Source organism: Mus caroli, unplaced genomic scaffold, assembly GCF_978045245.1.
Source record: "Mus caroli unplaced genomic scaffold, Mus_caroli_1 scaffold_4, whole genome shotgun sequence".
Taxonomy (NCBI): domain Eukaryota; kingdom Metazoa; phylum Chordata; class Mammalia; order Rodentia; family Muridae; genus Mus; species Mus caroli.
In genome coordinates this window covers 94,383,712-94,406,323 of record NW_028227259.1, presented here as the reverse complement: position 1 = coordinate 94,406,323, position 22,612 = coordinate 94,383,712, and the positions used below count along the sequence as shown (strand labels likewise).

The 22,612-nt window shown below is 43.9% G+C and overlaps 1 protein-coding gene and 1 long non-coding RNA gene across 9 annotated transcripts in view; one reads left to right on the top strand and one right to left on the bottom strand.

Moving 5' to 3' along the window:
• Nucleotides 1-1,791: 1,791 nt before the first annotated feature.
• LOC147005198 (uncharacterized) lies at nt 1,792-20,988 on the bottom strand. Of its 2 annotated transcripts, none has more exons than XR_015046952.1 (3): nt 18,085-20,988; nt 2,706-2,881; nt 1,792-2,092 (listed from the first exon to the last, which is right to left on the bottom strand). It is a non-coding gene; the product is annotated as an uncharacterized LOC147005198 (long non-coding RNA). The 2 variants fall into 2 exon arrangements; XR_015046951.1 differs by lacking the exons at nt 1,792-2,092; nt 2,706-2,881 and adding exons at nt 12,422-13,989; nt 14,936-15,011.
• Nucleotides 20,989-21,051: 63 nt separating this feature from the next.
• The window catches only part of Rassf6 (Ras association domain family member 6), a 40,658-nt gene continuing 39,097 nt past the window's right edge, over nt 21,052-22,612 (top strand). Inside the window, exon 1 of one of the 7 annotated variants that reach the window (XM_029477926.2) lies at nt 21,052-21,200. The gene's annotated coding sequence lies outside the window, so the exon portion shown is untranslated. The other 6 variants (XM_029477922.2, XM_085836848.1, XM_085836847.1 and 3 more) reach the window with 6 other exon arrangements.

The following is a 22,612-nucleotide window of genomic DNA, read 5'->3' as shown; positions in this document are numbered from 1 at the left end:
GAGGGATGAGAATATCAGCCTCCAGACATAGTGGGCAGAACACAAATGCCCAAGCCACTAAAAGAGATACCTTGAAGGCTCTGACAGCTGCCCGCTTAACACACAAACATCTTGTTCCAAGAACAACAAGCCCGTTCATTCAGCCCTCATGGTGACTCTACACGGACCGTTTTACTGATTTCATTTTACAAATGGGGAAGCTGAGGCTGCTTAAGCTACCTGCAGAAGTTTATTGTTAGTATTTTGTGAGCTAAGGATGCTGGGGCCTCAGCCAAATCTAGCCCGACACTGCCACCTACAGGTAAGATGAAGTATCACTGTTTACTAACCTTAACAGGGATACCGACCATTCAAATGTCAAAGTCCTGACTGGAATCAGATTCTCTGCATTCCCCTCCACGTCACAACATCGGTTTTTCATTTAAGGAAATACCTGAGATTAGTGACCGTGGAGTCGGAGGGTTCTGACCCGTTCTTGTCTCAGGAGGTCAGTGGGCACATTCTCATGTTTTCCCAATAAGTCTTGTCAATTTACTCTGCTCAACCTGAGTCAAGATTTGTGAATATGATCGGAGATTCTAAAGGAGGATACTTTCTAGCTTGGGTGTGTGTGAGGAAGCATGTAAGCCAGATGGCCGCAAGGGAAGCATCTTGCGGCTGTGATATCATAGCTAGGGATGAAGACAAGGCCAGAATGAAGGTGGACAGAGCCGAGGTCTTGACCAAACTTGTCTGATGTTGAGTCTTCCTTTGGTTTTCGGCTTAGGTACCCCCAAGCCTCCTTTGTTGCTGAATTCCCACTAGGGTTTAAGAAACCAAACTTTCTTAGCCTTTGTGTCTGTTCCACTGTACTGTAAGTCACTTCAGGTGAAGAATTTGTTTTTCAAGCTACAGTGAGTGAAGGTCCCATTGCGGAGCTCTTCCTGCAGAGGAAGAGGCAGGGTTGTCTCTAGGTGAGCACAGTGTTCAGATAACTCTTCCACAGAGCATCCAGATGTCACCATCGGGAGAGGGTAGGGAGAGGAAAGATGCTGGTGCTGAGTCAGCCCGGGTCCTCTCACCCATTTGCGTAACTGCATGAAATCCAGTTTATGTCAAATTCAAGGAAAAGCCAGCTCTGCTTCCTGCATGTTTGGTGGAAATGCAGTCATGGCTGGTACTAAGAACAGGAAATCGCATTGAGAAATAAAACATGAGCAAACCGATTGTTCTTACTTTGTGCGAAACCATTCCTCCCATGACTCTTCACAAGAATTCAGGAAATTAGCCGGGCACAGTTGGTACATGCACGCCTGCAATCCCTGGACTTGTGAGGATAAGAATTTGACACCAGGCTAAGCTAGATGGGAAAGCCTGCATTTGTAAGATGTAAGAATTAAGATAAGATATAAAGACTCAGGAAATCCTGTGTAGTGTGACTCAGTCTTCCACGCTGGCCTCGTTTACCAAGGATGGCAGAATCTTGCTCCCTAGATGTTGGAGTGACACATCCCCCAGAGATAACCATCGTAAGGACCCCCTTTAGGCATGTTTCCTTTTGTGTCCGCCAATCCTTCTGCTCACTCCAAGATGCTCGGCTCAAGTCTTCTCACCAGTAGGAAGCCTACAAGTATCAAGTATCCTTCCATGGGACAGAACGATGGCTCCGTGGATAAACCCTTTGCCCCACAAATGTGTGGACTGGAGTGCAGGTGCACGTCTTCAGCACCAAGGCAAGTGTAGGTTTCATGTGGTGGCATGCCTGTACTCCAAGGAGACAGAGACATGCGATCTAGCTAGACAGACAAGCAAAATCAGTCTGCTCTGGGTTCAGGAAGAGACCCCATCCCAAGATATAAAGTGAAGAGCAACTGATGGAGACATCTGACGTCACCCTCTGGCTTTTACAAGCATGTGCATACACCACAGGTGAGTTCACATGCCTGCAAGCACATGTCCGAGCATGCACAGCTCAGCTCAGCGGATAAGGGTGGCTGCCACAGAGCCTGATGACCTGAGTTGGAGCTCTGGACCCATATGGTGAAAGGAGAGAGCTGGCTGGCTCTTCCGACTTGTTCTCAGACCTCTACAGGTAGAGCACATGAGCACACCCCTTCACAGCACACACAAAAATATTTAAAAGAAAATATTAAGTATTATAGGCAAACAGAAACTGGATTATCATATACTTCATGAACAATTCTATTATAATATCACTTAACATGAGAACAAATTTACATATTTGAATATGTATTAGCTATATATTTAGGGAAGAGGAAGGTTGCCAAGTACTTGCCAAAACTCTTGCTACCGTGTTTACTGTCTGAAGTATATTGGAAATTAAGAACAGATTTTGTTTAATTTAATAAAGTTAACCTGGAAGAAACAGATTATTTTAAACGACAATTTCCCTTGGTGCTTATTTGAGGGAAAAAATTGTTTTGTCCTCCAATTAGTTTACTTGTATCAAGTTGAAATCAATAGTAGACATGCGGTCAAGGATCTCTGGAAGGATCATACCTGAGATTGGATACATAGTGTGCATAAAGAGCAATTAAGAGCATGGGGGGGGGACGGGGGGGGGGGAGAGGGGAGGGTGTTGAAGCTGGAGTGCTCAGGAGGAGCACGGGACAAGGTGGGTAGAGGGAAGCTAAGGAAGCAGGATTGCTCCGGATTGGATGTTGTCAGGACAGTGCACTGGTGTTCACGGATCTCTCAACTCTTACCTGAACCAAGGAAGATGAAAGTTTAATGAAACAGGTCATCAGAGTCACGGATGAGCGACCACACTGCCTAATCAGGATGGAGGTGGGCTGCTCATCTCTGTAGCTGAGCACGCACACTTCGCGGGTTCAGACTCGGCTGCAGGTCCTTCCTTGGTCATGATCCAGCCTGGTTCTGTCTGATAGGAGTGTTTTATGAAACTGTCAGTTTCAGAAGAGAACATGAGAAGCAGGTATCTCTTTCTCAAAATCACATCTTTAAGTGTCCAAACACAGAAAGCAAATGTATTCACTAGGCAAAGAAAAGGTCCCCAATGCCTTAATAGGTATTTAGAAATTAAGGAGTGAATAGGGAATTGATTTTTACCAAGTCAACAGAGGTTTTCTGTATGCAAGTTGATAAAGTTTCCCAATTTCTTCATTTAAATTTGGATAAAATTTTAGATGCTTCTCAACAGAGGTTTTAAAAATAAGATAACCATTTTCCCCCTGCTTTTTAAAAAGCTTACAACCTGTCTCGAAAAACCAAAAAAAAAAAAAAAAAAAAAAAAAAAAGCTTACAAATATCTTTCAGGCATGTTGGTAGACACCTGTGATCTCAGCACTCAGAAAGCAAAGGCTGAGAAGATTCCTGTAAGCTCAGAGCCAGCCGAAGCTACATAAGGAGACTGTCTCAACAAACTAACAATACATTCCCTAATTTTTTTTTCATATACGGAATCAGAAATGCTCACAGAGTTTGGGTATGTGGGAGCATGTGTTTTGGATTATGCCTCGGCCAATCCGCATGGCCCTTTCCAAAAGCGAGCACAGAGGCTGAGCAAAGCGCCCACGCCCGGGCTCCCACGGCATGTAAGAAGTGGAGTGGCTGCAATTCCGAGTCGTCCTTGGACACACGGGCAACACGAGGATCTTGAGGCCAGCCTGAGCTACACGAGATCTTCCTATCTCAAAACAAAACAAAGCATAAGCTCAATTAAATCACTGCTCAGACAATAGCTGGCAGGTCTGGAAGCCGAATGCCAGAGGTTGGTACTGCTGTACCAGCTGTGCATTGAATGTAACTCTGGCGGCCCAACTCCCAGAGTGCACTGCTCTCTGCTCACATCCCTGCTAGGGTCCCCCTCACACAGGGAGAGTGGCCCTCACCAGGTTCTAGGACTCTTTCTCCCCAGAGGAAACTTAGGACTGAAGAATAAATAAGAAGAAACCCCACCACCACCACCACCACCACCACCACCACCACCACCACCACTGAAGCTCAAAGGATGGCAGTTAGTATCTCTGTCCTTTGATGACATCTGTGGATGTCCCTTCTCTGTGGCTGACACTTCTGATTCTCTAAGAGGCTTTTCTGGTATTGTGAACCAAAAGGCTGGGCCATAATTACTGCAGCTGTCTATTCACCCAAACCAGGCAACAGAGCACCAAGAGGCACCAAAATGCATCGTATGAGTTGGGTCTTCTGGCATGGGATCCCAAGTAACATTATGTCCAGCCCAAAGATACACAAAGTATGAGGGAATCTGCACATGGCCGTGAAACCTATTCAGGAGTCACCAGCCTGATAGATATTAGAAAACCCCAGTACCACTTAAAGGTAATACTGAGAATTCAGAGCCATTATCAGGTACATCTATGTTTACATGTGTCTACACCTTGAAACCTGGGCCTTCATATGAAGCAGTGCCCACATCCGGATGAGTGCACAAATTCAACAGACAAAGAATGATGCATTAATGAACTTGGTTAAAACTGGCCTGAAGGACACATGTGAAATTGATGCTTTCTCTCCCACCAACTCTGGACTCTTCATGGTTAAAAATTAGTTCTAGGGGCTGGAAAGATGGTTCAGCAGTTAAGAGCACTGACTGTTCTTCCAGAGGTCCTGAGTTCAATTCCCAGCAACTACCTGGTGGCTCACAACCATCTGTAATGGGATCTGATGCCCCCTTCTGATGTGTCTGAAAAGAATGAAGGTGTATTTACATACATAAAATAAGTTAATAATCTCCCCCATGTCCCAGCCAACAAGAACAAGTCACCGTCATAACAAAGTGAGCCAGACCATCTGACGTCAGAGGAAGCAGAGATGCAGGGTGTTCAGTAGGGAATGTGTGTGTTGGCACAGCTGGACTAAATCCATACAATTCAATCCCGACCTGTGAAGCACTCGTGTCTTGACACACCCAATGTGCCTAATTGTTCTTGCTCAAGTGACTTAGAGTGGAGTCACTGACAAAGCAGATAAATGTGACAATCATGGGCATCAGTTTAGGTTATATTACCCCAGGAGGCAGAGGAGACTCTGGGAAAAGTCATAATTGTATATAAATTGCTCGATCCACTTGAGAGGGAATTCTTCTTTGACGAGACTGGGAATGAGCGCTCTCACCTCATCAGTGGTTCCATATGGGTGAATTAAAGTCAGGCTTATTCGCTCTAGCAAGGGCAGTGCTTATAATGGGCAAGATTATCCCCTGCTTGCATTTGTGAAATGCGACCATCCGCCAGTCTCATTTGCTTGCTTCAGGAGCCAAGCCATGAAATATAAGCAGTACCATTTTCTTTTCCTTGCGATCTGTGAGACTGGTGCTAATTGTCACTGCCTATCCGTCAGGATACTGTGTGCTTCTGTACAGTGATTGAGCCTAGATAGGTAGCTGGCAAGGATGGTGTATGTGCATCCACTGGTAGCCTCCACTAGCACAGCTGTTACTCGATGCCAGAAAATGCATCTGCGACAGCCCTCAAGTACACATATTCCAGTTATAAATCTGGAAACAGAGAAATGACTTCCAGGAGGGTCAGTCTGTGGGTTCACCAAACCAGGAAAAGTACCAAGACTTCCCATAGGATGCACTCATCTGGCAAGGATCTCGGTCCCCCACTGGTGTGTTCTCAGCATTCCCGACTCCCTTTATAAACGTCAGAGAAGCTGAAGGGTAATTCACACATGACAAAATCATCAAAACTGTGAGTGCCAATTGACAATATTTGACAAATAGTCACTAGAAATGCAGTTTGTGCCATTCATTCCCAGAGTTCTCTGGTTCTCGGGTCGACCCGTCCCCCTCCCCATCCTGAGCCTCTAGGAAGCATTTTTTCTAATTCCCGTTGCTCCAGTTTTATGAATATAAGGATTCTTTGTGATTGAAATCACGAGTCATCAGTTGTCCCCGATCTGGCTCCTTGAGCACAGAGTGACGTTTTTGAAATTCATTCATGTTGACGCGTGAATGAATCGTCTCATAGAGCTCCTCGGTGTTCCGCCAAACCACACAGCTTACTCGGGTCTTCAGAGATGTCTGTGTGTTTGAATTGTTCCCATCTGGGCTAGTTTACTGTGAATGAAGCTGCTGTGAGTGTTTTTCGCTAAAGTGCGTAACAAGTTTGCATTTCCCTTTTTATAAGAAGAAAACTCAGCAGATTGGAATCTGAAATCCTCCTAGACTGGAAGCTCCTTGGACCCTTGAGGCCAAAGAGCTCCTATTTCATTCATTCACTCACTCCTGTTTGTTTGTTTGTTTGTTTGCTTGCTTTTTGACAGGATTTTTCTGTGAACCCCTGGATGTCCTGGAACTCACCACAAAGACCAGGCTGGACACAAACTCACAGAGATCCACCTGCCTCTGCCTCTTGAGTGAAGTGGTGCCTAGCCTAGAGCTACTCTTTCCCCTACAAAGGTCATATTCGGTTAACTAGGTATGTTATTTGTTCTGTATGGCTTTTGTTTATACTATGGGGTAGTATAACCATTACAACTTCCCCTTCCCTGTCAACAGGGTGGAGGAAGATGGAGCCATGGGAGGCTTTATAACTTCATAGAAGTTTGGAAGAGCCTCTTCTGTAGCTTGAGAAGCCCTGATGTGTTATTTCTCTTGCCCCAAACAAGCTCTCTCCTACCATTCTCTTCTCTCTTTCTTCCTTCTTGTTATCATGGGGCAGTCAGCCATCTTGGTCTCTGAGTCTTGGGGGTCTTGCCAAGCCTGGACACCCCGTATCTAGAAGCTCTACATACCTAACACCTCTCTGCCTTGCTGTCAGGGAACCCTCCGGGTGCCCTCAGGGAAGGAGCTGAAGCTGCCATTCAGGGGCTCCAGGATTCACTGACCTTCCCGTTCCAATGTAGACAGATATCCTCTCATCTCTCAACACACCCAAAGCTCTGCTCTCTTTTTCTCCTCCTCCCACCTGATTCTTCTCAATACATTTATCTTTAGGGAAGCAGAAATCAGAATGACTGTACCTCTAATGACTTCTTCTTTCTAGATTTCCTGGGACAAAGGAGCACAAGAAATAGGAACCAATGAAGGGGAAGTCCAAGGGGGAGCTAAGTATCTCGATAAATTACACCATTGTCTTCGTACCTAGGAGACAACTTATCATGGTCATGGTCATTTCAGAACTGCTGTCAGTGAAGACTAGAAGGAGGAAAGTGGGGTGAGGGGAGTTTGACAGTGGGAAAGAGGAATGGCGAATCATTGGCTAAATTCTCGGGGTGAAGCTGCAATGGTGAAGGCTCCTTCGAACATTCATAAAATCCCAAAGGCTGGTAGATTTGAATCAATCTTAATGCCAACCTATGGCCTTTGACCTCTAATTAACTCTTCTCATTTCCTAAAATAGCAACCGTGCCCCTGAACAGTGAAGGAGCCATGGTGGCAAGATGGCACCACCTCAGAGGGGACTGAGTTTTCTGTTTCCACTGAACTCGATGTGTCCTGGGTTTCTTTGTATAATACTTCCCTTCTGCATTGTTCCTTACACCCCTGCGTCAGCTTCCCCAGTCTCCCGTGTACAGGGTGTGCAACCAACCTGATCACTGACCCCTCCTTTACATGTCAAGACAAAAGTGTGCACTAAGACCTTTCTGGGGACCGGCCACACTGATCCCACAGGGGGCTGTACGGTTTGCACTCCCTCCCCCCACCCTGCTGTCCCAGCAATGGATGGTGTTCCCCTCTCCCTACCTCCTCACCAGCATAAGCAGCCATTTGTTTTACTGATCTTGGCCATTGTGACTAAGGTAAGATGAAGTCTCACAGTAGCTTTAGTTTGTATTTCCCTGCTACCTCAGGCTGTGGGACATTGCTTCACTTGTTTCTTCAACATTTATGTTTCATCATTTGAGAATTCTCTGTTTAGTTGTATACTGCATGGTTAACTGGGTCATTTGTTTTTGTGATCATGGGGATATAAATATATATATATATATATATATATGTGTGTGTGTGTGTGTGTGTGTATATACATGTATATGCATATACATATATATACATATATGTGTGTATATGTATGTGTGTGTATGTATGTATATATATATATATATATATATATATATATATATATATATATATATGGTGGTGGGGTGGGGTGTATACATCTATATATCCTAGTACTAATCCTCTATCAGACGTACAGTTGGTAATGTTTTTTTTTCCCATTTTAGAGTCTTTCGCTGTGCTCAAATGATGCTGTGCTTTGCAGCCTCGTGAGGTCCTATTTATTAGCTGTTCGTCTTAGTGTGGTCTCAGTGTCCTGTGCAGAAAGTCCTTTCCTGTGCCAATGAGTTCAACCTGTTTCCCACTTTCTTATAAAAGAGATTTGAGGGATCTGATCTTAAGTTGATATCCTTGATCCACTTGGAGTTGAGTGTTGTATAGGGCGGTAGATATGGGTCTATCTTCATTCTTCTACATGGGGACATCCAGTCTGAAAAGCACCATTTGTTGAAGTTCCTGTCTTCTATCCAGTGAGTGTCTTTGGCTTCTTTGTCAAAACCCAGATGGAATTATTTCTTCATTTCAGTTTCGCCGAAACATGTGTCTGCTTTTCTGCTAACCCTATGTTGCTGTTTCCCCTGTAGCTCTGTCTGCAGGACAGCTTGAATCTGTGCTGGCCAGAGTTCCAGTTCTTTTTCTATGCGGCATTTCTTTTTTTTAGATATCCTGAAATTTCTGTGTTTCCATATGACGTTAAAAATTGCACTTTCTTTTGTTTCTTTTTATTTTTTTTCCAATTTCTGTAAAGAATGGGCTGGAATTGTGATAGGTGTTACAAAGGATCTGTAGATTGCTTTTGATGGGATGATCATTTTTACAATATTAATACTACAGATCTCCAAACATGAGGGACCTCTTCACCTTCTGGTATCGTCCTCAATTTCCTCAATATCTTAAAGCTTTTAGTACACAAGTCTTCACCATCAGTCGTGTGAACAGTATTAACTGTGTCACCACAGCCTCATGTGGGTCTCTTAGCCCAGCACCTCAGCTGTGCTATAGAACTGTTAACTGGACTGAGTTCCTTTCCTGTCTAAGAGGGCACAGTTCTCAGGCAGTCAAAATGCCCAGGGAGCCTGCAAAAGAAGGGAGAAAAGAAATTTGGGTTGCCACTAGAGGGAGCTACAGTCTACGCCCTAAGATGTGACTGCCTGAGGCTGTGGTATCATATGGTATAAACTTATGTGGTAATGCTTGAATTTCATTAGAAAAATATTTTATTAGCTAGTCTAATATGTCTATATATTTAATAATAATGCCTATAATTAAATGTATCAATTAAATAGTCAATACATGTTGCAATACATCAATAAAAGAAATGGCAGAGCATGCTGAAATAACAAGAGATGAAATTGGAGCAAAACCAAGCCTAAGTCACTCCAAGCAGAACCCAGGCTCGTTTTCAGTGACAGATGTCACAGTTATAAGGTCACAGTGACCTGTCCATCTTGTCTCCTCAGAACCTAGACCCTTGCTTGCACATGGTAGTCACCAAGGAAAATATCTGAAAGGATGAGACACGATTCTCTTGCACATATGCTCTTATCTGGTTGGACAAGCAAATTCATCAACTACCCCTAATGTCAAACACAAGGAACTTTGATTACCCATAGCCCTTAGGTGTTTCCCGAATGAGCAACTTGAAAATCGGAATTCTGTGGTGCAGCGGTGGGAACAGCACCTTTTTTTTTCCACATTTATTTATTTTTAGTTATGTGTATATGTGTATGTGCCCGCTTTTCTGCACGTGCATCAAATATAGATGCCCTGGAACTAGGGTTACAGAGGGCTGTGAGCCACCAAGCTGCTCTAGGAATGAGAGAATAGCAAGTGCTATTATCAGCCAGGCTGGCCACCTCTCCAGCTATCAGACCTGCATTTGTTGTAAGTGCCCTCGGTGTAGATCTAAGTCCCAGGAACACACATTCATCTCATGCCCAGCTCAGTCTTCTACATTTTGTCATATAAGAATTACTAAATTAACAAAAATTCCTTCTTCAATGCAAATGCATTGGTGTTACCACTGTGGAAGATTGAAGCTGCCGAAGCAAGGGCCTGGGATAGTGAGACCCTCTCCTTTCACACAGTTCCTCATGCTGTGGTGATCTCCCCCTAACCATAACATTATTTTTGTTGTTACTTCATAATGTTTTTTTGATATTGTGTCATAATATAAATGTGGTTTTTTTTTTTAAAGAGAAGGAAGAGAAGGAATATGTTTGTGGATACGTAGTTAGGTTTGGGGAAAGAGGGTGCCTCCGCTGGCCCATGCTGAGGCATCCCTTCCCCCTGAGGGACCAGCCACATGATGGTATAATATAGAATAGAGTTTATTTGGGGCATGGGGAGGGGAGTTAAGAGGGTAGTAGAGACAGAGAAAGGCAGAGAGAGAGAGCAGAGAAATAGAGAGGTAGAGACTGGCCATGAGCACGTGGAGAGAGGGGGGGAGAGGTGAGAGGACAGAGCAGTAGCAAGAAGGCAAGAGCAAGAGAGAGCAGAAGGGGCGAACAGCCCCTTTTATAGTGAGCCAGGCATACCTGGCTGTTGCCAGGCAACCGTGGGGCACAGAGCTTAGACAAATGCTAACAGTAAATATCTGTGGGTTTTGATTGTCTTAAGAGACCCTGTGGAAGGATCGTCCGACCTTCCCCAAAGAGGGTCTCTTGTTGAGAGAACAGCTGATAATCTTTAGGTTTAGCCAGTAGTGGGGTCCCTGGTTTGAGGAACAGTACCTGGACAAGGGGCCAGCAGTGAGGGTGAGGAGTGTTTTGTGTCAAGATATAGAAAAGAAAAGAGAGCATAAACAATCAGTCCCCACTCCAAATTCTAGTCCTATTCAGTGGTGACACCCGTGACTGTGTCAGCAATGTGAGCTCTCCAGTTCACTCTGGGCTTTCTGCATCAGAAACTCTAGATGGAAGCCCAGTTCTCCGTGTTTTAGGACATCCTTGTCACACGGGCGATCTCTAAGTTTGAGAACTGTATGCAGTGCCCAAAGCTAGCTGAACCAGGAGAACTTGAAATCCCTGATCCTAAGCTCCTTTGTAGGTTACTGGTTGTACAGGCTCCATAAAGGTAGACCTCTCTTTCACAAATCAAGCAGGATCTTTGGCAAGAAGTCCCTCTTGGGAAATCCCAGAGACCATTAAACGGTTATTTAAATACTTTCTTGATTGCTTAGCAAGCTTCTTTTTCTGCTAAGAAAAAAGAATTCTAAGGAATTACAAGTTAGACATTGGAATTCTCCTGTGGCAGAATAGTAACTACTTAACGTCCTAAATGAGGGGCCTTTACAGGAAAGGGCTATGCATTATAACAGGGGTAGGGTAATGGGTTCACACACAGGACCAAACAGGGAGGGGCAAGTTACAGAAGCCGCCTCTTGCAGAAGGTTGGAGAATCATTCTGAGTATATATCGTGTGTGTTTCCTTTCTTGAAGCTGCTAGGGTTCCTCCATCACACCTTCCCTTGCTGTACAGTAAAAGCTATAAATTCCAACCTGCCAACCTCCACCTATAAAACACCACCCAATGTTAGTAGTCAGGAACACGATAATGTAGAATTTCTGACTGTAACATCATGACAGTGGAATGACGTGCAATACATGGAGTACATGCTGACTCTAAAGCCAATTCAAAACTTTCTGTGTAAAGCAAAGGTAAGTTAAAAAATGTCCAATAGAAGCCATTTTTAAAGTAGAATTTCAAGCTTAGTTTTATATTAAAAATAAGCTTCAAATTTCCACAGTGCAAAATAGCAGCACTTTTCAAATTAAATATTTAAAAATAAGGGAAAAAATACCTCATATTAAATAGCAACAGAAGCAACCACAAACCAAATAAAACTTCTTGATAAGTACAACGTAAAATCTGGATGTAGATCTAGTATGGCTTCTGTATTATCAATAGGCAGCCCACCTTGATTGTTCTCTCAGCAAACTTCGATCTGACATGATACCTGCCATACCATTTAAAGTGTAACCCATAGCAAATTAAAAATTTTTTAAATGACAAACACCACGATCACCACACGGAAGTTTAGAGGACACACCATGAGCCTACCTAACCGCAGCATCCCATTGGTTGCATAGTCTCAAAGGTATGGGGAATTCTTACCATACCTTCAAAATAACAGAATTATCACTCAAATATGCACTTCTTTGCACAATGAGGAAAGTTGAGATTGACAGGAAATATTTTTATGATTCACGTAGCAAACTGGAGCTACAGGGAGCTGGGTTTGGGGTTTCATCTTTCCTTGGATCAGTTTGGACGAAACTCCTGTAGGTTTGGCTTTGGAAAAATGGGTTCTCTTGAGATCGGGGCCTTTAAAGGATACCAGAACAGACTGGTCTATTTCAAATCGTTACTTTCCCCTCTCCCCTAGAGCATGAGAGGGCACGCGCGCGCACACTCACACACACACACACACACACACACACACACACACACACACGTTTACTATAACAACATAGCGGAACCCTGGAGGCAAACTCACAAAAGTTTAGGGGTTCCCTAGGACTGGGCCCCTCCACTGGGTTTCACCCTCTGCCTTGTCCACACTAAGCCTTCAGCAGTTTATCAGTGGGGGCAGGTCTAGCCTTCCTCCCCCAGCACTGGCTCTCATGGTGGCTTTTGTCCATGTGATTCAAACCAGTTAAGTTGTGACACAGAGTCACAAATGGGGGAGCAATGGTCTTCCTTGTGACCTCTCTTCTATCAGTGAGGTTGACTTTTCTGTTTGTTCAGCATGTGTCCATGATTGTGTGCCCAAAGAAAACAGGATGCAGAAACCGGAAGCCCGGGAACCAGTCTTGAGTTCTGGTCCAGGAAGGCTCAGCAGTCCACAGACTCCAGGATAGTGGCAGGGCGGTAACCAGGACACAGGCAACTGAACCTCCCAGCTCCATGACTGTACTCCTTCAGCCCCCATGCTACAGTCTTCTTCACTTACCCTAATCTTTGCTCTCCCTGATGAGGTGCAGTAAATCGGTGTTCACACATGAAATCCAGAAAGAAGAGATGTTTCAAAAGTCATCTTCCCCTTGCCCCTTTTATCTTACACACCACCGTAAAACAGCAGGAGCCCGCTTTGAGGACACTGGAGAAAGTAAGATGGCATTCTTCTTTTTGTTAGTTTGCCCTTAATAACTATAATACTTGAGAACTTGCTGAATCTAAAGTCCTTTAATTGCATGCAACATCCAAAAAATATTCACATCCTGATAGCACCATGATAAAAAATATGTGTTGTGTGTGTGCATGAGTATGTGGGTAAGTAGCTGACTATTGTCATATTTTTTTTATAGCTAACATACACGTTCTCTGTGGGAGGACTGGTTTTGGGATGACTGATTTTATCTTGACTTGACACAGTTGGAGTCATTTTGGGAGGAGGGAGTCTCAATTGAGAAAACACATCCGAAAGCCTGTAGGGTATTTTCTTAATTAGCGATTGATGGGGAAGGGCTCAGCTCATGAGCAACAATAAAGCAGGCTGAACAAGCCAGAAGGAACAAGCCAGTAAGAAGGACTCTATGGCCTCGGCAGCAGTTTCTGTCTCTAGGTTCCTGTCCTGTTTGAACTTCTGTCCTGACTCCCCTCAGTGATGGACTGTAAGTAGAAACTGTAGGTTGAAATAAACCCCCTCCTCCCCGCCTTGCTTTTGAACACAATGTTTCATCAGAGTGATAGAAACTCAGTGACACTCTGTGACCCACTGAAGGTGCCACAGGGCCTCAGACAGGAAAACGAAGACACTGAGATATAAGGCTGGAGATGGGATTTCTGTTGAGGAGATGTGTGGTTTGATCCCTGGGGCCACTGGGTGCTCCCTGGAGTCCATTTAAAAGGCACCAGACAGGCGAGTCTATCTGGCTGAGCCACTCAATTCAAGTCCACTGATGCAGCTGAGATTCCTCTACAGTAGCGTCCTTGTTCAGCCCTCTGTTTGCGGCAAAACGCAGGGCAGTAGGAACTTCTGCCTGCAGGATACAAACAAGCTAGGAGGAAGAAATGTCACATTTCCAGACATGTCCCCAGAAGACTTAGAACATCGAGTTTCTTCAACATCTTCTTCCCCCACCGCACTGCACCTGTCCTATGTACGTTTTTTCCTATGTACGTTTTTTCTCTGAACTTCGGTGTAACCGAGAACAACAAACCACGCCCCCTTTCCACACTAAACTGCAGGGCTCCTGGTCACTGGAGAGACTGTCTGCCGGTGTGTTTTTGAAGGGAAGTGTGTAGGGCACCTGGACCATGGCACCAGAGGAACTGGCATGCAACTAGCAAGGTAGAGCAAGTTCAAACCTGGGAAATCTCAGAACTTGAGACTGGCAGGAGTAGAGCTAGGTCCTTCCCAGTTTCCCTGCCTCAGGGTGCGCACCCAGGTTGATTGCCACCCAGGTTGTCAAGGGCAGTCAGCCACGCAACCAGCACCTGGGCCACCTCTCCATAATAATGAAGCATCTCAGTAACTTTAACCTTCAGCCAATGACCTTCCCTCCCTGGATATTCTCACGCCCTCCCACAAAAACTGTATAACCCTTGGTTCACCCAGAATAAAGGGTTTGCCTTTAAACCCACTCGCAATAAAGAAATACGAACAAGCTAAGATCATCGCAGAGAGTTGCTTCATTAAAGATCGTCGGAGAAGGACCACATCCCGCCTTCACCTGCAGTCTTCAGACTCTGCTTCACCTGCTCCTGGCCTAGTGCGCAATGGCATCCGATGGGAGCCGGGGAGGGGGGTAGAGGTGAATTGTGCACCTGACCGGAACTAGAACCATTTAGCCCTGTCTTCTCCGAGCCTATGTGCTGGTGGTGCCCAGACACCCCAAGAGGAGAGGCAGAACTGGAATAACAACGGTATACTTGAAATATAAAGAGAATGTAAAGCTGACGTCATGTAGCTCAATGAACCGTCTTTAAGGCTGTAGTAATTACCTAATACCAACTGTAGTCACCATTTAATGAGCAGTCACTGTTGCTAGGGCTGGCTGGATCATGTCCGCTTGCTAACCTATAAATAACCAGGGGTAGTATTAGACTCATTCTATACCCAGGAGAGTTCTTTCCCTTTGCTGTCTTCACTCCAGCTACACTTGCTATATCCTGGTCTTTGGGTTTTCTGTCCCTTTTCTGCCACTACTGTTTGCATATACCGATTCAGGCCACTCTACCTGGAAGACAGTTTAGAGCCGTTTCAAGGTATAATTGGACATTGATTGAAATCATTTTCAAATAACATCTGCCTCCAAACTGACACTCTTGAGTTTCGTAAGAACAAGATCTATAAAACGTCTTTTTGCTGACTGCTGTATCATGAGGAGCTAGTGCGATACCAGGGACGGGGTAAGAAATCAATAATATAGAGTCCACATATTGGCAGAACGGTGGGCCAAACTCAATTCTGTCTAAGCCCAAAGCCCAGTCCTTTCATGCTGTGGCTTACTGTCTCCAACACAGTCATATTAATTTAGGAAATGAAATATTAAAAAGCTATAAAACCATGCAAAAAATGGAGCATGGCAGTTAATAGCACCATTGTAATTGCAAAGCAGCGGGTTGGATGACATTGCAAAGTCCTTAGCAGCTGGGACTTGTGGGGAATCCCTGTCCTTGTCTATCATGGAGCACAGAGCAATCGTTCTCTCTCTCTCTCTCTCTCTCTCTCTCTCTCTCTCTCTCTCTCTCTCTCTCTCTCTCTCCTCCCTGAGAAATATGTGCCGAGTATTTTGTCTCCTTAGCAGCCTAGCACGGACTAATTTCTCAGTCAATGTGTGCCACTTTCTTCCTGGCACACACATTGTTGGAAAATATTCTATGGTAAAAATAAGAAGTTATATGTTTCAAAACGGAAGTCACTTTATACTCCTCAATACAGTGGCTTTCTATCGTTGAAGCTACAGAGGCATCTGGGTGGTACTTACTTTCCAAGGCAAATCATCTAGCCCTGCACTGTATTTGCCAGAGGACAAAGCTCCTAAAATATTCAGCTACCTGGAAGTTCACGATGACTTGAACATCAATAAAAGCATTGCCTTAATTAAAGCTGTGGGGGATTCTAAAAGGAATTCTCTCCTCATTTTATCTCTTTGGTTTTTCCCACAAAGACTTTTTTGAAGCAAAGTTATAAAATCTGTTTCCACAGAAAAGCTGTCCCACGGTCCTTAAAAGAAACCGGAAATGATGTTTATTCTTCAAGTTCTGCATAAATGTCCAGAATTTTCCCATGGGAATTAATCTGTTGTAGTTATTGTAATGTATTACAATATTATGGCAAGATTTCCCAATTATAAACTGTGTTTTAAACTTTCACATTGGAAAGATAACATCTGCTGGTCCATTGTAAAGGCAGCTTCCTAAGCAAGGTGGTTTCCAGTTGGGTTTTTGTGGGAGTCCCCTCTTTATCAAGGGCTACCCTGCTTCTGCTGGAACTCTAGTTAGTTAGCTGAGTGAAGCCTCAGGGAGGAAATAAAAGTGTAAGGCCATGAACCAAACTGACAGGTCAGCCCTGTCCTCCAGTCCACGGAGTTGAAATGGACAATTGTTTGTCTCTAAATATTTTCTCTTATGTTATAGAGACTTCTAATTATTTTTCAGAAGTCATTTCATCATGGCTTGCAGAAATTACTCAGCCTAATGATGACCCAAATCTCTTTTCTCATTCTTTTCTGCTTCCTTTTTATATGAGGTCAGAGTGCATTGCAACCCAAGTTTTTTTTTCTTACTTGCTAATTACTAATATATTGATGAGCATGTAGATAAATATGTGAAAAGCACATCCCAAATTTAGTGGATTAAAATATCAGCTTTGGTGTGGCTCAAATTTCTGATTGATTGGCAATGTATATTGCACTCAGTGGGGCAATTTTCTTGTATCTGCAGTCCTTTGTGAGTTTTTAATCAGCTGTGGGTTGGCTCAGAGCTCTAGGTCTAGGCTGTGGTCGGGGGTAACCAGGCAGGGTAACCAGGCAACTGAACCAAGAGTCCCTGTCAACCATATGTTGACCTAGGTTTGTTTATGTCATCATTGTGAGTTTTAAGACCCAAAGCAGGAAGTCCCAGTGAAAAAATAAAATTATTTAAGCCCTGTTTGGTATTGATCCATAGGTCAAAACAAATATCAAGACCAAGCCCAGAATTAGTGTAGGTAAATCCATTCAAAGGAGACGTGGTGGCAGTGGGGGTGAGGATAACCAAATCAGATCCATTACTGTAGTTCTTAGTCAGTAGTCACACTGTCCTATTCCAACACTCACATCAGTAACCTAAGTCAAAATCAAAAAACAAACTCAACACCCAAGGAAAATCCTCTAGAAGCCTTTCTCTCTTCAACCTGAAATTATCAATTGCCAATGTTCATATATCAGGCCTAGAAGATTTTGATAAAGCTTTACAGTAAATAGGGTAAATATGTAGTTAACTCTTAGTATTCCACAGGGAGCCATTATTTGTGGTATTACAAGGCAAAAATAATCAAGGAATGTTTAGAAGTGACAGTCAGGTTGAGTTGTTCTTACAGCCAATGGTATGGAACTGGTGACCCTGCATGTATACGGGACATAAAAGCAGATGTAAATTCTAGTTCCACCTTATATTTGTTTATTGTATCAAGTGCCATTTCAAGTGAGGAAACATTATGATGTACATTGGTTTATTCCAAACATATTTACAGTCACCATTATTCATTTATGAGTCGATGTAAGACTTCTTGGGCTTCCACATGTGTCTGACATTACTCTGGACACCCAAGACAGCCACTCCTCTGTGTCTGTGATAAAGCACCCTGATAAGGGCAACTTCTAGGAGGAAGGGTTTCTTTGGGCTCATGGTTCCAGAGATGAGAGTCCACAATGGTTGGGAACCATGGCAGCAAACAGCAGGCATGGTGGAAGGAGAGGGTGGCCCACCTTCACTGACTCATTTCTGCATCAGGGAAATCCCACCTGAACCTCCTCAAACAGCCCCACCCACTGAGAGCAAGTGTTCAAATGCCCGAGACTCTGGGGATGTCACTCACACCACCGCAGCATCAGCTCTGTCTTGGAGCTTACGTTTTAATGAGAAAATACACAAGATACAGAAATTACCTGAAATGTAAGATGTGTTTAGGCAATGAGCACCTCCATGCACACAACAAAAAAGGGTGCTGTGGTAGAGACAGAATGGAGACTTTCTTCAAAAGAGTGTCATCGGGAAGGCCTCCCTGAGAAGTTAGCCTTTGAGGGAAAATAAAAACAGTGAGAAGACGCTGTGACCAGAGCAAAGATTTCTTGACAAATGCAATACCAAGAACTAAGGCAGTAAAGTCAGAACAAGGCTGGTCTGTTCCAGGAGAAAAGCTAAACCTGAAAGAAGACTGTACAGGAAACACCAGGAAAGCAGAGAGTCAACAAGGCTGAAAGGGGTGAGCGAGACCTTCTATGTCTTAGTAAGGAGGTCAGATTTAGAGTTCATTCCACAGGTATGGGGCAACCACTAGAAAGGCTTTTAGCAAAGGAAGTTGGTCTGATGTGATGAGAATAGTTTATAAAAGATCCTGCTGGCTGAAGTAGAACATGAGCTACCGAAGGACACAGTGAAGGCTGTCGGAGGCCATTGTGGTGTCCAATCCAGGACTGTGCTGTCCTGAAGTAGGGAGAGAGCAGTGGAGATATTGTATCAGGTCTCACCAATTTGCTGGGTATGGGAGGAGAAAAAGAAGGACGGCACCAAGGGCTGTCCGAGCCTGGGACTGCTGAGCCCTGTTCTAGGCTTAGGGGATGAACTCAAGACATACAGGATTCCCGTCTTGATGTGAACCAATCAATACTTTGTATGATTTGATAAGTACGACTTATTTAAAAGTTGAGGAGCTTAGAAAAATGAAGTATGATTTAAATGTTATCTTTTTAATGTAAGATATCCAGATGGGTAGAATTTAATGAGTAAATAAATATCTGAAGAAAACCCTAGAAGAAAATGCATACATGGATCATCAGAAAAGCTGTTTATGAAACTCAATTTCAAAATAACAAAGAATAGATTTGATTATTTTTTTGAAACTGTCGTATGTCAAGAATGTCACAAACAAGACTAGGCTATAAATGAAAATCCTGGGAAGTCAAGCCACGACATATCCAAGGTAGAGTTGTAAGCCTCCTCTGTAAAGACACATTTTAAAGAAGAGGAAGATGGGCAAAGAGAAAATTTCAAAAAACAAAAAAGTGAATATGCAAGGTTAATGTAAGAAAGACTTCGACTTTACCAGTAACTAATTCTGTACACATTTACAGCATTCATCAGCTGAGGATGGCATAAACCTGAATCCCAGCACTCAGGAAACGAACCAAAGAGTCGAGAGTTGGAGACTGGAATAGCTATCAAGTGAGCCCTGTCTCAAAAACTAAAATAAAATATGAATTCTAAACTTTCAAACTGATAATAATTTAAAAGAAGTACAATAAGTCATGATCACATATTACCCTAGGATTTGGAACTTTTAGAATCTAGAGGCATGGCTAAGGACTTAGCACCTGCTGCTCTTGCAGAGAACCCAGGTTCGGTTCCCAGCACCCACATGGTGACTAGCTACTGTCTGTGACTCCATTGCTGGGGGATCCAATACCCTCTTCTAGCCCCAGCAGGCACAGAAAGAAGATGGTGTGCACACACACAGGCAAAACACCCATGCTCATAAGATAAAAGTAAAATAAATTTTAATATAATTTAAAGTATATCCCCTTTTTCATCCCGTTACTTCACTTTGAAGGTTGTAAGGTCGTAACCACGGTTTGGAACAATTATACATAAACATTCGCTGTAGTGTTGTTTAGAAGTAAAACTCCCTCTCAATAAGGAACTGCTTAAATAAATAATGCTGTATGCATATGGCATATTACAGTGCCGCTAGTTAAAATACATTGTAAGAAAAAAAATTAACCCACCCTGACATATGGTAAATTGTTCACAATATCTTTTATGAGATAAAGGTAAGTTATAAAAGAGCAAACTATGCAGCCACCTTCAGATATGTACCCAGAGTAAATATGTCAGCCATGACAGTCAGCCCGCTGCTTACAATAATTTTATTCCAGAGATAGATTTGTAAATATTTTTGTTTCATTTCTGTGTTTTTGAAAATTTTCACATTGTGCATGCTATATGGCTTTACATTCTACAGAAAAACTATACATCTACACGAGGATAAAGTATTCAAAGGGAAGGCTGCAGATAAAGGCAGAAACCCGGTGTTACCTAGACACTGAAAACAAACAGGAGATCCGTTTGAGCACGGGTGACTGGGTGCAGCCAGGATCTGAGCAAGACACTGTAGAAGTGGAGCTGTAAACACTGCAGGTCCTGTTCCTTATCATCCAAAGGTCAGTCCACACCAGCAACCACATACCAGTATATTGTGAGCCAACGTGGCCAAACTAGTACAAGTGATGGCCGATACCTCTTTTGACCAATGCCTGTTAAATCTCAAAGCCCCTCACCTTTTTCAATGGCCACAGGCTAATTCAACAGTCTGACCCTTTCTGCATGAGTTTAGAATCCTATGGAAGGCACATTATAGACACATCAAACAAGCACTGGGACTCTAGCATCACTGTCAGACCTTCAGTTCATTCAGCATTCCACCTCAGAGAACACAAGTCAACCCTGCCTCACCTTCTCTTGAAATAATAAGGCTACCCAAGACCCAATTTAAGTCAGGTGGTCAGGCCAGGCACATGAGCCATGATGTTGCAAGCTGCCTGGAAGGTTCTGGCACACCCTAAGGGTGTGAGGGGAAAAAAAAAAGTCTTGGGTGCAAAGGTGCTGGCAGAAAGCCAAGACTAAGGAAAAGAAAATTAAAAAATCACAAGCTGAAAGACAACTTAACTTTTCAAAGACAAAACGCAGAGTCCTAGCTGGAGCCGTTTATCTGCAGCACAGTTGGCTAGTAAAGATCTTGCAGCCTGTCACTGACAAAGGTCCCCACCGTCAGTCCACTACTGCAGAGAGCAGGGTACCTGCTGGCCGCAAGGACAGAGTAAACACTCCCAACATGCACTGAGGCACTGGGCGTGGCTCAGGTTGCTCACACCCCCTTCGATGTGCAACCTTGTAATAATTAACTGGGGCTGGGGCTGCGAAACTCTGCCTGGAGCAGCACTGTGGGGCTAGCCATGTGTCCTCCACTCTGACTGCCTGCCTCAGCTCGGAGCAGGTGAGTGATCAGGTGAGTGACAAGGACGCCTGGTCACCCGCAGGCAGCTCCGCCTTCCCACTACTGTAAGGGACGGCTCGCCACCTCAGGCTCCGCGCTGCTTGGTCACAAGAGTCTCCTTTGCCCGGCACAATAGCAGGTGAACTTGGAAGTGGAAGCAAAGAGCCCCACTCAGTCCACACACACGCACACCAGGTAGGGGTGCGGGGAGAATTTGAGAGCGGGTCTAGAGAAACTGAAATCCAGTGTCAGGAAGCGTAAACCGGTGCGTGCATCAGCGCAACCTGAGCCCTGGTGTGAGTTGGCCTTAAATCAGAATTTTTTTCAGAATACTCTCCTAGACAAGGTAAGCACGTGAGGGGGGTAGGACACAGTAGGGGGGAGGGGCGTTTGGAGCAGCAAGGCCACCCTGTCTTCCCCTTTCCCAAAGAGCCAGCTCGTTGACTTTTACCTTAGCTGCTTCTTGTGTTTCAAGTTTGTCATACATGACTGCATCGTAAAGGAAAGATCCTTTAACCTGAGGGGTCAGTTAAATGTCCCTGTCTCAAAAAACCAAAAAAAAAAAAAAAAAAAAAAAAAAAAAATGTTCCTTTCTTCAAGGTAAATCAGCTTCACTGAAAAGGGATTGAGATATAATGAAGACCTCACCAAACAATGTTAGGATAACCGTCATCCCAAGGACATCCGTGAGTTAGCATCCAGATTCTGAAGCTGGAGAGTCATAGGATCAAGTCTTGTGTCTGCTACTTACTAGTTTGTCACTTTGAACGTTACTTCCCATATCTAAGCCTCAAAAGTCTGGCATCTATGAAACAAGCATGATACCATGTGTCTCAGGGCGCTTTAGTGGGGATTAAACAGGTGGCCGTTCTTCCACAAATGGCATCGCATCATATGTCACCACCCACAAATCTACAGATCTGTAAAATGGGTGTGACGGGGAGGACAAACTGACCTGAGCTGGACAGACAACACCAGACCCTGAGGATGCTGGAAGAGGAACAGTGCTTGTGAGACTCACCTGGTGACCATGGGCCAGCAGCGGCAGCTCTGTAGTGGTGAAACTGCCTGGCTTCTCCTCACTTCCAAGTGTTTAGCCTACCTGAAGGCCAGTTTAAACTTAAATGCTATCCACTTTTATTTTGTGAAAGTCGTGTTTATTTCTGAGGAAATAAAAAGCATCTGTAGTGAGAAAATTACTATCTATTTTATGCTGTAAAGCCCTGGCCTTTACATTTCACATGAAAGACTTCATTTGAATGATTTTCATCAAATTAGACTATCTGGGCTAAGGCCTTCTGTTGTAGCACATATTGAATGGTTTACAGTCAAATGATGGTGACTTTCCTTTATATGCTTTCAGTCTGGTGCTCATGCTTTGTCAGGCTCTAACTCTTCAGCTTAAATGACAAGGAAGTGGCTTT